The 16443-nt window shown below is 44.2% G+C and overlaps 1 protein-coding gene across 2 annotated transcripts in view; it reads left to right on the plus strand.

The window, feature by feature from the left end:
* The window catches only part of HDAC4 (histone deacetylase 4), a 194022-nt gene that overhangs the window by 4645 nt on the left and 172934 nt on the right, over window positions 1-16443 (plus strand). The window lies entirely within an intron of this gene.

Here is a 16443-nt window from a genome sequence, read left to right on the forward strand (position 1 = left end):
AGGTTTGGTGACTCTTGTTTGCTGTCCTCGGCCTCTCCTGGACGTGTGTATCAGTCTGTATTGTAATGAGCTGCTGAATCATAAAACGGCTTAGGTTGGAAAGGACCTTAAAGATCATACGGTTCCAACCTTCTGCCATAGGCAGGGTTGCCAGAACGAATCAAGTACTGAATTGTAAGCATTTGCTTTACGTGGTTGTATAGGATAAGTCAATGTATAGGAGATTAAAATCTGGGCACTAATGATATAGCTGTGCTTCGTGTTAATTGGCCTTTTAAAGCATCCCGTTCTTTCATCCCGGTAAACACTGACATCTGATTAATCTTAATTCCATTTACCTATTATGAGTAGTGAAGAATCTTGATGTTTCACGTGTAGGAAATAATTCAGTTTATTGATTTATTTTCCAAAGAAACGGTGCTTTAATGATGTGCCTGTCACCGAGACTTAATTACTGTTAAATTCTGTGAATGTTAGCGTACTATGACTCGCTTTATGTAAAATCAAATTGCATTTGTCAAACGCACGAGATAGCATTAGTTGGCAGATATAATTTGCATTAAGTTAAATTGGAGAGCTAGCTGTGATTGGGCCTGTCCCCAGTGGGTGAGCAGGGCTGCAGGGTGCCTTGGGCTGTGCCTTCATCCACAGAAGGGAAGGTGCAGCATCACGGCTGCATCCGCGCTGCTGTCCTCGAGTTTCATGCTGAGTAAGCAGTTCTTCCAGTTTGCTGCTCAAGATTAAAGATAAATGAGCTCGTTGCTCTGTTCTCCTTTCTTCCAGTTTTGCTCCCAGTTCTTCTTTGTCTTCCGTATCACCTCAACCAGAGCCTGTGGCTTTCGATGAGCTGTTTGTGGTAGGTTATTTTTTATTGCGGTAAATTGTACTAAAATAGCTTGCCCAGTTGCATTACGTGTGCTCTGTAGAAAAATGTTCCAGTTAGTTTTGGTGCGTGCTGATAAAACTTGCCATGTATATGGGTTGCTCCTAGAAAAGATCCCAGAACATACGCCTGAAGCAGTGAGTGGATTCTGCTGTGTGCTCTTCCCATTAAGAGTTTGGAGAGGGACTGTTGTTCAGAGTGACATTTTTCCCTTGTCTGGATTCTGGCTGGCTGGGAAGAGGTGGGCTGAGGAGGATGGGAACATCAGCCATCCTGCGTGGTGGGATAGCTCAGCCTGGAAGCAAGTCAGGACTTAAAGGATGTCATTTCCCAAGGACTAGTGGGAAGACCTCCCTGTTGAACAAGGGAAGCCCTAGAGGGAGAATTTGTAGGTGAAGTTGAAACTCCTATCAGGCTGGATTATATTTTAGAGCACTGGACATATGGAACTCATTCCTCCAAAATGAAGCAACCAAGAAGTTGCTTGTCCAGCCTGCATAGATGTTGAACAAGTAGCTTTGGTTGAGTCTGCAGGGGGGTTCTTGGAGTCCTGGAAAGAACAAGGTGACAGAGCTCTGAAACGGGTTGGATTCCTGGGGAAGAGCAGAGTGGACACCAAGATTGGCTTGGTTTCTTTAGGCTGTTCAGAGAAAAGACACAGGCATTTCTATGGGGCATCTCAGGAGATACTGGAGCCTGTCTCTTGTAGTGGTCTTGTTGGAGGGAACGAATTATGGTTCCTTTTATAGAACTGTAGAGGGCAAGAAAGTCGTAAGATAGAATTTTCTGCTCCCTTGTTGCATTCCTGAGGAGGTGATGCAGTTTCCTACAGTGAGGTTTGTGCTGCTGCAGTGGAAGAAATGGGTGCCTGTGATGCCTGCTGGCCTGAAGGCACAGCCCTTTCTTTCCCCATGTGCAAAGCAGAAAACGTGCTCTGCTGCTGGTGTTTTCAGCTGTTAGTCAACAAACTCTTAGATTTCTGTATCCTTCACCCTGCTGGAGGCAGTGATTGGTGCCACAGGCTAACCAAAGCTTTGCAGATTTAATGCTGCTGCTGCTCGTGGGTACCGTGACATAGGAAGAACCAGATGTGATTAGTAGTGAATATGCTCAAAAAGGTGTCTTGTCTTCAGTCTGTGATGAAGAGAAAGGGAAGGTGGAATGAAAGGCCTCATGCAGTCAGGTTTATTTGAGCCTGGTGTGAAATTTCCTGCTGGTAATTGATTCTCCCAATGGATGGGAGCAGACGTTGGCTCTGCATTTGCATTTCAGTTTTTCCTCGTCCATTTGATATAAATGGATCTCCTAAAATAACAGAATCCATACAGTAAATTAATTTATGCACTTCATCCCTTCTCCTGGGCTGATTTTGTTTCAATCCAACAGTCATACTTTGGTTGGGAGAAAGTTTATTTTATTTATTTTTTCCTTCTTCAGCCTCCACCAGCAGATGTGTTTGAATGAACACTGCCATTCACAAAATGCTTAGCCTGGAAGGGAGGTCGGTTCCCTCCCTAATCCTTCAAAAGTGAACAGCAGGGAGTTTATTCTGCTGCACGTGGTAGGTGGTGAATGCTTCGTCAAGGGGTGTGCTCATCCATCTTCCATTGCTCTCTTCTTCCTCATCCTTGGAGGGAAGGAAGGCTGCTCCTTACATATATTTCAGTGCCATACATGGCAAAGTGTAGCACTTCAAGTATACCTTCAGAAAGATTGCCTTGTGTGTTGAAGTGTTGTTCACGGACTGTGAACCATTGCAAATAGGAGAGACGTGTACTACATGATTTTATGAGTGCTCTGCAGTGTTTTCAGGTGGATTTACACAGGTTGTGGTCTTGTTCACCTCCACGATTGTGTGTGGTTGTTTTTTCTCATGCTGTCGGCATTAGTTTATGCCTTATAGACCAAGATAGGTGGTGGTGGTACCTGGTGCTTGTGTGTGGCCCACGGCATGGCAAGTGTGAAGGTAGCTGGTGTTCCTTGGGGGGAATCCAGTCCTCCTCAGTGCCCTGAGGTTAGACGGTGCTCTTGGATGGCAGACCTTCAGCTAGCACCAGTTTTCGGAGGCCATCAGACTAAAGCATCCTTCTGCTGGTTAGTGACAGCATGAGAAGTTTCAGCTGAATTCTGTTTGGCAGTGAAAGCGTGCTGCTTCTGGTCTTTGCTATGAAAATGCTGTTCTAAAAATAAACTCAAGTACGGGGATGCTGAAAGCAGGGGAACAAATGAAAACTCATGCTTGACTGATTGAGGAGATAGTTATCACGGAGTAATGCTGACTGTGGCATGAGTGAGGTCAAGGCAGAGAAGTTCTGCACGAGGCAGTAGTTGCGTTGTAAGGGGAGAAGTAAGAAAACTGAGACTCACAGATAGACATCAAACTCTCCTGTAAGCCTGCCAGCAGCCAGGCTGCCTCACCGCAAAGGTTGTGCCCCTGAAGCCCAAATAGCAGTTGGGTGAGGAGTATTAGACTGCAGACATGAAGTCCTGTAGTATTACAGCTAAACCGGACTCTGTCTGTGTAGATCATGTTTGAAATTGGAGTTTGGACTGCATAGATAGCATGGGGAAAAAAAAGCATTCATGTTTAATTAGGCGTTTACCTAATTTAAAATGGCAGGAGAACCAAGCAACTCGAGACGTGTCCATGTAACATTAGAAACAAGAGCATTTTCTTTGCGTGGAGTTTATCATCCCTCCTCATCAGCAGGATATCCAGTTGTATACTTTTATAGCATCATACCGCCTTTTCAGGTGGAGGGGACCCTTAAAGGTCATCTGGTCCAACTCCCCTGCAGTGACCAGAGATGCCCTCAGCTCCATCAGGTGCTCAGAGCTCCATTCAGCCTGACCTCAGATGTTTCTGAGGACAGGGCATCTACCACCTCTCGGGACAACCTGTGCCAGTGCCTCACCACCTGCACTGTTAAAAGCTTCTTCCTTACATCCAACCTAAAACTCCTCTCTTTTAGTTTGAAACTGTTTCCCAGTTCTGTTTTGAAATAGATGCTGCTGAAGAGCCTGTCCCCATCCTTCTTAGAGCCCCCAAATGCCATTGTGAGTGACATACCTCTAATTCCTTCCTTTGCTGGAAGCAGATGATCGAGCTGGGATGTTGGGAAGCAAGCTGAAAAGCTGAACAGACTTGCTGCAGCTTGCAAGTCCCTCTTTCTGAGAATACTGCTAGTGTGGTGTATCCCAGGTGGAAGAGTTGGATGTGGACTTCCTACCCTCTGTCTTTTTGCCCTTCTAAGAAAAATCTCCAGCATTTGCATTCACTAGAACAACATTTAAGAGGAGTGAGGTAGGCTGTATATTTGTAAATGGAGCTTAAAAACCATCCTATTGACAATAATTCAGACATCTGCTGTAAATAGCCTAAACCCTCTTGGGTGACAAGGTCTCTTGTGAAAATCAGCTCCAGATTTGGTATCTTTGACAGTTTTTCTGTACGACCTATCTTTGGGTTTTCATTTTGGTAGTGTAAATGAGCAATGTGTGTACTTCTAGATACTCAGATTAAAAAAAAATAAAAATAAAAAATAAGTATACAGTGTACCAGTGGGGCTTGCATTCCGAGTATTGCAGCACAAGGTGTTCTCTGTTCTAGACTGTAAATATTTATCTCTTGTCAAAGCACAGCAGTTACTACTGGGAACTGATCTGGCATGCAAAAAGGTTTTCCTTAAGGAATTTGTTTCCTTTTATTTACAGTGTTATCGTATATTTAAATTCCAGGGCCTCAGTGTATAGCTCTGAGGCTCCTTCTTAACACTGGCAATGAAAACCTAAATTATCGCATCCACCGAATGCAGATAACTGAGTTCAGAGCATATGTTGTAACCAACCATCAAGTGTGGGTGTGAAAATCAAGCAAACACAGGAAAAGGTACCGTTTTCCTGCAGCTGCAGGAGGCTGCTGAGTGAGGGTGACAGCCACCAATGTCCCTGAGTGTCTTCTTGGGGCAGCAGGGAATTTGCTTCCAGCGACCCCTTCTGGGGTGGCTATTGATAGAGCACAGCCTGAGTGCAGGTGTAGCAGTCCTGCATTTTGCTGTTGCTTGTCCCTTGCACTCGTCGCGCTGTGGATTTTGTCTCCTGGAGCAGCTCCTCTCAAACCATGGTGTTTCCACTTAGCCTCGCTGACAGCACACACCTGCTTGGTCCTAAGCTTTCTGCTGGAGCTCCAGTGCTGAGTGCACTTGTGGTGTACTGCTGCTCTGCAGGGATTTCTAGGTGAAGATGTGAAGCCTTGCTGCTGGCTGAAGCTCCTGCTTTTGAGGAGCTGTAGGCTGCTTTCATCTCTCTGCAGAGATTTGTGTTACTGGGAAGTTGTTTCTGATCTGTTGCACTGTACGTGGGAGACTTAGCTTGGAAAGAAGATCTGTTTTTCTTTTTTACTTGTGTGTGTGTTTCCTGCTTGATGCTGACTATTGCTGAAGCTTCTGTGCTCCCCCTGCTTGCCAGGTAGCTGACATCCCCCTGCGCTTTGTCCCAGAAGAGGCCGAGGGCTGTCAAGCAGGTATCCTAGTTGGAATGTTTTTATCCTCGATTGGGGAGCAGTCTCGTTATAGAAGCAGAGTTCAAACCCCACCACAATAGTGAAGAGCTGCATTTCCTTGCTGGCACTGTCTGTCTTACAAAATTCAAGATGTGTGACTTGTGCTATACCCATACCCGGCTCCTGAGCTTGTCCCTCTGGTTCAGAGGTAGTAAGCAGGTAAAAAGAAGTGCAGATGAAAATAAATGCTTTCTTTGGCTTCAGTGTCTACACATATATCATTATTGTATGGATATATATATGTAGTGTCTGTTGGGTGTCTCCTCCTTTCAAAACTTCAAGACCAGCAGATGGATGTCCTAGTATCACCTTTTGGAAACAGCTCTTTGCTTCTGAGGTTATCTGCTACCAAGTCACGTAGGCTTCAGCACTAGCTCTGTAAGGTCAGTCTTCAGGGATGCGCAGTCAATGCAGCCTTTATTTTCCACTCTCTCTGAAATCTTTTGCAAAATTCACTGTTTCATCTTCTGGGCAAGAAGCTTTTTCCCGAGGCAGCTTTGTCAGGGTGTTTTACAGCTTAATGTTGAGTCCTTTGTGTACTTCCAAATGAGAGTAGTAAAAGATAAACGTGCAAAGTGGTTCAAAAGTGCTGTGATATTCAGAGTTGAACCAGATTTTTCTACCCCAAAAATATCTCTGCATTCCCCTGAACAAGAAGCTTGCCTTGGTCAAGGTGAGCTGTTCTGTACAATGTCTTGTTGGAGTTGTGCAGCTCACTTTAATGCGGTGTATTTTAGTGGACCTGAAGTAGTATTCACATGTTATTGGTTTCTTGCACTCCCTGTAGACATGTCTAGCCATTTGCATATTTACTGGCTTGTGTGCATGCAGATCTGTCAGCAGCCTCTGCTCCTTTTTGCTTGATCTTATCTCTCCATTCCATTTCAGAAATAAATTCTTGTAATCTTCTTCCCCTCGCTCCAGCCTTGGAGCATGCTTTGCATGCAGAATGTCTGGAGGTGACAGAGGCATGTTTACTTTGCGGTGTCTGAGGTTGCTAGAAATTAAAACTGGCACCAAAAACGTTCATTTTCAGAGAATAGTAAAATCCAAACTAGTTGTCTGTTTTCAGGAGCATACCACGACTAACTTTGCATTTTCTGGCCTTCCTATGGGAGTGGACCGAAGAGTTAACCCTGGCTTTTCAGCTGCTTTTTCCTCTTGCATAATTTTAGTTTTCTCATCATTATGTTTGTGGGGACACCAGGTATTTCCAGGCGACCATTTAAAAACAACAAAACTGAGAATTTTGCAAATGCCTTGCATTCCCTCATGTCTGTATGTTATGGAGTATCTATTGCATGTAGAAGGTGTATGGGAACTGTTGAATCAGGGCCTGAACCACTGACGGATCACCTGAGGTGAGCACTGAGTCAGCTGCGGGAGCACAGGTGAAGGCAATGCACCTGTGTGACCAGAAGGGGTGGAGTCTGGCTCCACCTCTCCCAGACCCCATTTAAGGGCTGACCACCACTGGGGAAGGATTTCTTTCTGGAGATTGCTCTTTTGGAGTTTTCTACCATGAGCCTAGGACACGGGTGAGCATTTTCCTTTATTTTGATTGTCTCTTTCCATCATGATATTCCTTCTAACTACACCATCTGTAAAATACCTTGGCTACGATACTATTTGGCATTATTCATTCTGTTACCTGTACAGAAGGTCAGAAAGTGAAGGAAGTTGTGTTCAGCACTGCTTTGGTGGCACGTGGCTGCTCTTTGTGAAAGCCAAGTGATTCTTGGTGGTGTGTTAGCTGAAACTGAGTATGGTGGTGTGAGAGAAGATATCTAAAGGTGCCAAAAAGGTGTGTGATGCTCTAATATCCGACAGTGAGGACTGAAGAGAGATAAAACAGTGCTTAAATCGCTTCCTTCTCTGTCTTACAGAGATGAAAATTGTTGTTGAGTGCATAAAGCCATACAGAGTGGTATTAATTGTAACCTACAGCACCTTAGGTGAAAAATGGGATAGATACAGAAACTCGATACACGTGAATCCCTGCATATCTAAGCTGGGGAGATAAGCCTTCCTTTGGGTGAAGTCTTCTCAAGTGGCAGCTGATAGTGTTTTAAAAGGAACAAAAAAGGAGACCTTGTGGCAGATACTGCATCAGTCCATGAAGTATGTTCCAGTTCTTGTGCCAGTTGTGCCTTCCTTGCACATGGTACGACAGTTCTTGGTTGTCAGTGGTGAGCTTGAAATTTTTGTCTGAGTTTTTTTGACTAAGTTTTTATTAAGGAGTGCCCTCAGTTTTTGCACTTTTAACCCTATTTTACTTCAACATGCAAGTTAACATTTGTCTGGTAATGGCGCTGACTTTTCCTTCTGGGCATGCTTGTGGCATGAGAGAGCTTGACTTGTAATTTAAAAATGGAGTGAGTGGAAAAGCTACCTTGTGCTCCTCAGGGTGGGAGGAAGGCACTTTGAAGACGAAGCTCTAGGTTTTGATCAATGCAATATCCTATATCCTTCATATAAAATCTGGGGGTAGGTAGGACTAGAGGGTATGGCCTCAAGTTGTACCAGGGCAAATTCAGACTGGATATTAGGAAATACTGCTTTTCCAAGAGAGTGGTCAGGTGCTGGAATGGGCTGCCCAGGGAGGTGGTGGAGTCCTTGACCCTGGAGGCGTTGAAGGAACGTTTAGATATGTTGAGGAACGTTGTTTAGTGAGAATTATTGGTGATAGGTGGATGGTTGGACTGTGGAGGATCTTCTAGTCTTTTCCAGGCTTGGTAATACTAGGATTCTGTGATGCCATGTTGGAAAATCTGTAGAGAAAAGCTATGCAAGTAATGCAGTACAGTTACATGCCATACCACATAGGGAAACAGACATAATAAAAGAAGAATTGGCAAAGTAGCACCAGCAGGTGGATAGGGCTGAGGACAATTTGTGGAAAATAGAGGACATGAGAGACATGGTACCTATGAGTAAGAAGGTGGAAGCCTTCTTTATCTTTCTCACTATAGTGAGATCAGACAAGCAAGATCTGGTGCTGGGAAGAACTGGGTAATTAGACTCAGTGGTGTGCCCAGTCCCTCAGAAGTGGAGGAGCAATTGCAGTCAGAAGTTGCATCTTCTAGCTGTGCCCCAGGTACAGAAGGCTCCTGGGTTACTGCTTTGCAGCCTGAAGTGTGTTTTGGTATTAGTATTGGCACGTAAGTAGAGATGAAATAGAAGGAATGCTTCACTGCAAGAAAGAAGCAAGGAAACACTGAGACTTTGTCAGTGCTAGCTTTTGTGGATGAGAACACGCTGCTGTTGATTGAGTCGAGCTATCGCCAACATGCAGGGTAATTTTGCGTTGAGCATCTTGACTGATTTTAGTCTGTGCTGTTAGCATGACGATGTGGATTTTCTTCCTTGCCAAATATACCTGGGTATCCACATTGTAGACCAAAACGCACAAAGAATTGTAATGTGTTTCTTTGCATCGCCATTTTCTGGTGCATAGCAGACTGCTGAATATCCTCTTGAAAGTGATGCACCTTGTTTGTGGAGACCTTGGGGTGCTTTTCTCCCCGGGAGCATGACAAGGGGCACAACTACAAGCACGGTGCCATTAGCTGGGCATGCACGTTGTGGTTGTGCAGTGTGAGCATGGGGGGCTTGAGCAGGCTGCATCAAGTTTCTGGTTGAACTTAACACTAGTTCAAACTGGCCTTGCAGTCACTTCTGAAGAGCTCGGTGTTTCATTAGGCAAAAGATTTGCACGTTACGTGGAAGGGTTGCTTGAGTGTTCGGGTTGTAAATTGCTTTCTCTTAGTAACTGGATGGAATTCAATTAAAAAACAACGACAAAACAAAAGCTAGACTAGCCTTAAACAATGTCTGTTCTTTAAGAAAAGAATATTTTTTTGAAGTAATTAACAGTGATTGATGACACATGTACTTAGCTATTTTATGTCGGTAGACCAGATGGGTTAGGCACAGCTAGTGACCAGTAATTTTGATTCCTTGTCAGAAGGAAGAAGTAGTTCAGATGTGGGCTGTAACAGCTGAAGTAGAGTTAGATGTTTTTCTCTCTGCTTTTTCCTATTTCAGAAAGCTTAAATAAACTAATGCTCATGGTGAGGTGCTTTGGTTGGGGAAATGTGATTGTCGTTGGCTGGTTGGAAAACCTGCCTGGAACAGGGGGTGTTGTCTAGGGGACATGGATTAAGACAAATACTTCTCTTTTTTTTTTTAATCATTTTTCAACCAAGTATTTCCAAAGAGTTCTGGCTTCTTGTGCTTGAGTTATTGTAGCTGTTGAATTGTGTGCAGGGTGCTCTGCGAAGGAGTGGAGAAAGAAGACAAACGTTGTCCTTGATACGATGGTATTAATCTGCCTTCTGTTCAGCGCTGCGTTGAGCTGTCTGATTTGAACTCTTTCAAGTGCAGGAATGCTAGGGTGGAAGAGAAAAATGGCATGAGGGAAGAACAGGGCTTCAGAAATGGCCGAGACAGAGTAGATTTTCATAGGTAGCTGCCCAATTTGTACCAACTCCTCCGAGGCTTCAGTGGCAGCTGGAGCGGGCTCCTGAGGCAGACTTTTATCCTTTCTCCCTCCCACGCGGATCCATCTGTGAGACTGCTTGTTCTTGCTGCTCTTGCTGAGAAACTGGATCAAGCTCAGAAGCATCCTGCTCTTTCAGACCCTCTGCCAGAGTCTTGCCAGTCAGGGAGGGTTCTGTAATCCTGCAGATTTACATATTCCCAGGTTTTACACACAGTCAGTTGTATTTCACGAACTGTTGCTCTTCTGTGACCTGTGTTGGCTAAAAAGGAGGTGGGGGAGAATCCAAGCCATTGCCCACTTTAACTTGGAGCTCCCGCAGCCTGAACATGAGGTGATATTTGCAGGTTTGCTAGGGCTCCTAAACGTGATACAGTCACAGACTTGGGCAGAGAATTTAGATGCACTTGTGATGATAGAGCATCCTGGGTCGGAAGGGACCTGCGAGGATCTCCGAGTCCAACCCCTGGCCCCGCCACCCAAACCCAACCCCTGTGTGTGTTTGTCTTGGTGTAAAGTTGTGGAGATAGGAACAATGTCTATACTCGTTTGTGCTTCTAGTACTGACAGGGAAGAGCTGCAATTTCTTGTGGGGTTTTGTGGTGTCTTGTAGAAGACCTAAAGCTTTCCTTTTTAGGATCCAGGAGAAGCACCTTCAACTTTCAAAGGAAGTGTAGTTTTTGATCGAAGTGGTGCTCTGCAAGCGTCTGTAGATGTTGCTATGAAGGATTTTGTGTGGAATATGCAAAAAGAATGCTCTTCCAAGTAGCCCTTGGTGTAAAAGTTAGTGAGGAAGGTGTGTTTAACTTGCAGGCTTCTGCTAGGGCCAAGCTTTAACAGTGGCATGTACAAGCTAATTTGACTTTGAAATGGGTGAAGAGCGATATTGGTAAATACGAAGCAGGTATCAGTTACTCTTGTAGTGGTAATGTACGTATACTATAATTTAACACTTAGAGCAAATACAGTTAGGTACTGAATCCCTTAACACTGCACCATACAAAACCTGTCACAAAGTTAAAATGTGTAGTGCACGTGTGTAAGTAATAAATCCTCATGTGGAAGTTAAGGGAGAGGCGGAAGCACAATATTTGTTCTACTCTTGGCTGTCATGTGAGAGTAGCTCTTGTAAGGGCTGGCATTGAATTGTCAACACTCACTGAACAAACGTAGTGTTTTAATTCCTTGAAGCAGTGGGTAATGCTTTGTGTTTCTCACTGGTTAGTGCATTCAAGTGGTTGTGTTGGGTGTGTGATCTTAAGGACGCATCCTTCTTTGCTAGGATGGGAGCATAGAGACAAGAAGCTGAGCAAAGATGTGATGCCCCACTATCCAGTTTGGATCTGTATGGTGACAGGTAGGCATCTCTTATACCTTTGGTGAAAAGCTATTTATAATAGCTGAATTAGCTTGTTGTTTTTTTCATGCATTCATTAGTTAACTGAGTCTAACTGTAATCTAAACCAGAGGAGATTTAGATTGGACCTAAGGAAAAACTTTTTCTCCCAGCTGTGCTTATAGAAGTGTTGGATGAGGATAGTCCTCTGAAGCACACTCCTGTGAGCCAGTGGCTTGTCTTGTGGCCTTCTGCAAAGTACTTGCTGTTTATCTATTTGCTTTTGTGATTAATGCAAACGAAGTCAGGGTTTCTCAGTCCTCTCGGAAGGAGCATGCAGTGCTTTGCTGTGATTTGCCAATTGATGTATACTGATTCTTCCCCTCTCTCAGGTGTCCATGTGAAGCCTCTCTTAGAAAAAGAATGGAACAACTTTCAGTTCTGAAAGAGATGGAAAGCAGTGATTGGTGACTTCTATTAATTATGCCTCTGTGTATTGTCATGGTAATGCCCATCAGTGATTTCCAGGCTGAAGACTTAAAATCTGCAAAGGGGAATTTATGCTACACCACTTGCCCCTTTCTTGTCACACTTCTGGTTATACAGTACTTGGAAATGGAAAGGGGAGTTCAGTTTTTCATGAAATATTTCTTTCTTTGGAGGAACTGGGGTACTGTGGCAGCAAACTGATGCTCTGTTTTTAGGTTCTGTTACAGTTCTGGTATGCTGACACGTGTGTCAACCGTTTTGCAGAAAAAAAAGCCATTATTCCTGCAGGACATGTTTAGGGACAGAAACACAGTCTGCAAAGAGCTGAAACACACTGAGAAGATGCCTTGTGTTGTTCGAGGCTTCCAAATATGTTTTTGGTGTTTTGAATATTGTTGAAACTGTTAGAAATGAATGCTTTTGGAACTGGGTGGTACTTCTGAGTCCTGGTCTCTTGATACAGCTTCAGTGAAGCTGTCTTCTGCTGGAGAGGAGTTGAAGTGGTGTTGTCGAATTGACGCACAGGTCCTGAGAACTACCACCTCTATTTTTGTCACCTTGCAAAGTGGTGGCTCTGGAGGTTTGGTCCCTAGAGAGATCATGAGCCCAGGAGACTGCTTCACACTGCCTCTGCTCTAATAGATGTAGTAAATCATTGTTATTATTGTTCCATACCACCATGTGCCTCCTCTCCCTTCCTTATCCCCTCCTCCTTACATATACAGATCCTATATTGGCAGTCTTTGAAAAACAGCCTCTGAGCAGTGAAAGCAGCACTCTTTTTTTTTAAGGGGCTGCCTCATCAAATCTGCAAGTCTGTACGAAGCACATGTGTGCTGCAGCACTGGATCGTTGCAGGCTATGTGTTTTGAGCAGGAATCCAAGCAAGCATCAAGCTGTGGTTGTCGTCATCTCAAGCACAGCACGTGGGGTTCAGCTTAAAACTGTTTGCTTGTTTACAGAGCAAGAAATCTAAGACCTCGGTAGATCTTGAAAATCTTACATATGCAACATGAGGCAGAAAATAAATGCAGATGAATTAATGCTTTTTGGAAGGGGGTGTTTCATATGAGCACGTGGAAGGTGTTCTCCTTGTACTGCTTCTGGTGTTGCCTTCTCTGAGATGACTTGCTTGTCCTCTTAAAAAGGCAGTTTATTTTGCAAAGCTTTTAATGTTTAGGGGCTCTGAAAGGCAGAGCAACGTTCGTTGGACCCAGAAATGAACTTCAAAGCAGAATGGGCTGTGTAGTATGCGTATGACTTGCACTGTGTTTTGATGCATTGAGTCAGCAGACAGATTTCACTTAAGTATGATTTTCAAGTGATCTTGTCAGCTCGCTGTAGTGTTGCAGGCTGAGGTTGCTGATGGTATGCATCTGACAGGGGCTGCAGATGAAATGAGGTCACTGAGATATGGGTATCCTGCAGCAAAAGGACTTACTTGGCTTAAAACAATCCTGGTACTTAACCCTCAGGCCAAGATTTTTATCTTGGCTGAAATACCGTAGTGATTTAAACTCTGTAGAGCTGTGTGTGTACAACTCCATCATAATTTTAATTGTTGGTTACTGCACATCTGCAGGCTTGACTAGCACAGGCATATCTGAGATGGGCTGAGAAGAGGAAGGTGAATATCTGTGCTGTCAAAACATTTGTGTGGTGGAGCAGCAGGAGTCTTGTTAATTATTCTTAAAGAAATACAAAAATGGCTTCCAGTAGCTGAAAGATGTAGGGAAATAATGGAAAACACTCAGATTATGTGGACTTTCTAGTTCACGTGCAATTCTGTGTCCTAATTGTGTCCAGGTAGCCAGAGGGGGTAAAAAAAAAAATGTGTTGAGATGTATGTGGAAGGAGTGATGTACAGCAGAGTGCTGGGGCTGTCTGCATGGGTGTAGTTTTGGAGGTAGGGGATCCAACCTGGTAATTCAGTTAGGAAGGAAGAGGGTAAGGAACCACTGCTCAGGGTCAGAAGCACAGTTTTTACAGAGAACCATTCTCGTGTGTTTTATTCCAGTGTATAGGTGTTTTGTTGGGAAGTGTGATGAATTGATGCCTGTTGCTGAATTTGCTCTTGCTTTCCTCCTAAACACAGAAGTAGCTGGATCCTGGTGGAAGTATTTTGTGCAGCTGCCTTCCTTGACATGCATAATGGAGGGTCTGCCCGCTATGCTGCTGAGCCCCAAGTGTGCTGTGCTATGTGCTTGCTGGTATGAGATGAGTAAGATAAGAAACGAAATTACCATCATGCCTTTCATCTAGGGGAGCTGTGTCATAATGGATGCTGGTCTGTTGAGCCACCAAAACAACTCAGAAGTGAAGGGCTGGAGCAGCTGCAGCCCTCCAGTGTCTTACTATATGGTGACTAGGGATGCAAAAATTCATTGTCAGTTGGTGACAAGCAGGTGACAGCACAGGCAGGCATCAGCAGCTACCTTCTGAAGCAGGGTGGGCTGAATCCCCCCTTAGAGGATCATAGAATGGTTTGGGTTGGAAGGGACCTTTCAGATCATCCAGTTCCAACCCCTTGCTGTACATGGGAACTCTGTCCACTAGACTGGATTGCTCAGAGCCCCATCCAGCCTGGTGTTGAACAACCCCAGGTGGTAGTGGCCCTTGTCTTGAAAGGCAGTGGAGTAGAAATAAAACAAGCCCTGTGTTTTATTTTATTTTTTATGGATTTTTTTTCTTTCCCTCTGTGGGAGAGCCTTCTTGTAAAAGCCATGTAGGCTTCACAATATCTGATGTATAAGAGTAGACAGCATTTTGCCTCTCCTGTTTTGAGAAATGTTTTGTAAGGTGGTGGCAACGTGACAAATTTACAGAAGAAATGTCATGGGTAGAACCTTGAAAACAGCTATTGACTACTGTAGAAATCTCTTGTTGGACTGTGTTAAGATCAGCCCAACTGGTAACTGAAAACAAGAAGCTAGTGGTGAGATAAGTCATGAAATGGCTGCTGTGCCTGTCCTGGTAGGATCTGTTGTGCTTGTAATTTAGTCATCTATAGGGGATGTAGGAATTCTTCTTTAAAGGCAGTAACAAATGTATAGGTGAACTAAATCTCAGTGCGGTTCTTCTGTGGTCTTTGCTCCCCCCAGGCTCTAGTAATCCCCAAGTATAATGTTGTGGACCTCTCTCTTGCATGACTGAATGTAGACAGATCTTTGGGGGAAGAACTGGGAACTGTTAAACCAGTGGTGCTGCTAGATGGACTTGCTGCTACTGTGTCAGTTGAGTTTCTTGAGGAAAAAGGAGGAAAAATAAATTCCAGTGCTCCCTCACTCTGACAGTGAAGCAGTTCTTTGCATTAGTATGGAACTTGTGTGTTTCAGAATCTGTTAGCTCTGTTCTGACTTCTTATCTGCAGCTGAGATTGCTTGTGCCGTAACATTACCTGCTATTTTTATAGGAAATGAATGATATGAATATTTGCTAATGTCTGGTCCAAGCTGACCCGAGTCTTCAACAGGATGTGCAAATTAATGGATCTGGAAGATCCTGAACACTTGAGATGGCAGAGACCTGTAGGGATTAGAAATGACACTTAAGTAATTTTCTCTTAATTTAATGTGTAATGTAAGAGAGCATTCCAGGTCTCTGAAAATGCAAGATAGGCAGGGAAGCTTGGAGAGTTGTAATGCTGAAAAGCTTGTGGGAGGGACAAATGGACAGTGAAAGGTGTTGCTGTTTTTTGTTTTGTGGTGGTGTTACTGAACACACGTGCTTTGCATTGCTCTGCAAACCAAGCAGGTGCCATCGTAAAAGAAAAGTGGCTACGGTGGTATTTGAGTCTCAGACCTGGTGTTGCTGCCCTATGGAAGAGGAACGCCAGTATCTAATGACAGGAGGGGGAGTAAAGCTGAGCATGGTGAGAGCTCTTCCAAGAATAAATGGCACTGTTTGGAATGCAATGGCAAAGATAAAATGTGGGCAGATGCTCATTGTGTAAGCAGCAGTAGTAGTTAATATCACAATTGTCCTCCGCCCAGGGAATATTGCTGCCTTTGCTGAAGGCTACCACACCCTCAGATCTGCTGCTGGAGCAGCTTGGGGTGAGTGCTGTGTGCTTTGCTTTCAGCAGCATCAGCTGGATTAATGGAGATGGGCTGGCTGGTTTGTGCCAGCTGGCTGCCTTGCTGCGTGAAGTGGCTTACGGAGTGCCAGGTATAAACTGTTCTTACTAACAAAACTCTGAGGGCAGCGATGTCTGTCTCCTCTGGGCAGCTGTCTTCTAGCAAGGTGTCCTCAGGCTCTACAGATTTTCTGCTGAGAGTCTGAGTGCTAATGATGTGCAAAAAAAAGGGAAATCTGTGCTTGTGTAATGCTTGGATTATTTTTGAGGTGCATAGGGGTACATGAGTTGAGCTGACCTGGTGTTTTGCTGTCTTCTTTCTCTAATTCAGCTTAAAAAATAATGGAGAGCAGTGAATTTTTCCTTGGCAGTATGATGTTGTTTCTCAGTAAACTGCTGGAAGCTCGAGCAGAGTGGGTGTGAAATGGATCGTGTGGGCTTTTTTCCTTCCTGCTCCAAGACCACTTCTTGGCACCAAGAAGTTTTTCTTTAGGCTTCTTTGGGGAACAGATGCATGAAGTACAGTTACCACTCATACATATGGCTTTTAAAATATGGAAGCTGTTGGACTGAAGTGGCTTCATATGGTATTGTTGAA

This window comes from Cyrtonyx montezumae, unplaced genomic scaffold (genome assembly GCF_038088225.1).
Source record: "Cyrtonyx montezumae isolate F1298 unplaced genomic scaffold, pur_monq_1.0 scaffold_7, whole genome shotgun sequence".
Taxonomy (NCBI): domain Eukaryota; kingdom Metazoa; phylum Chordata; class Aves; order Galliformes; family Odontophoridae; genus Cyrtonyx; species Cyrtonyx montezumae.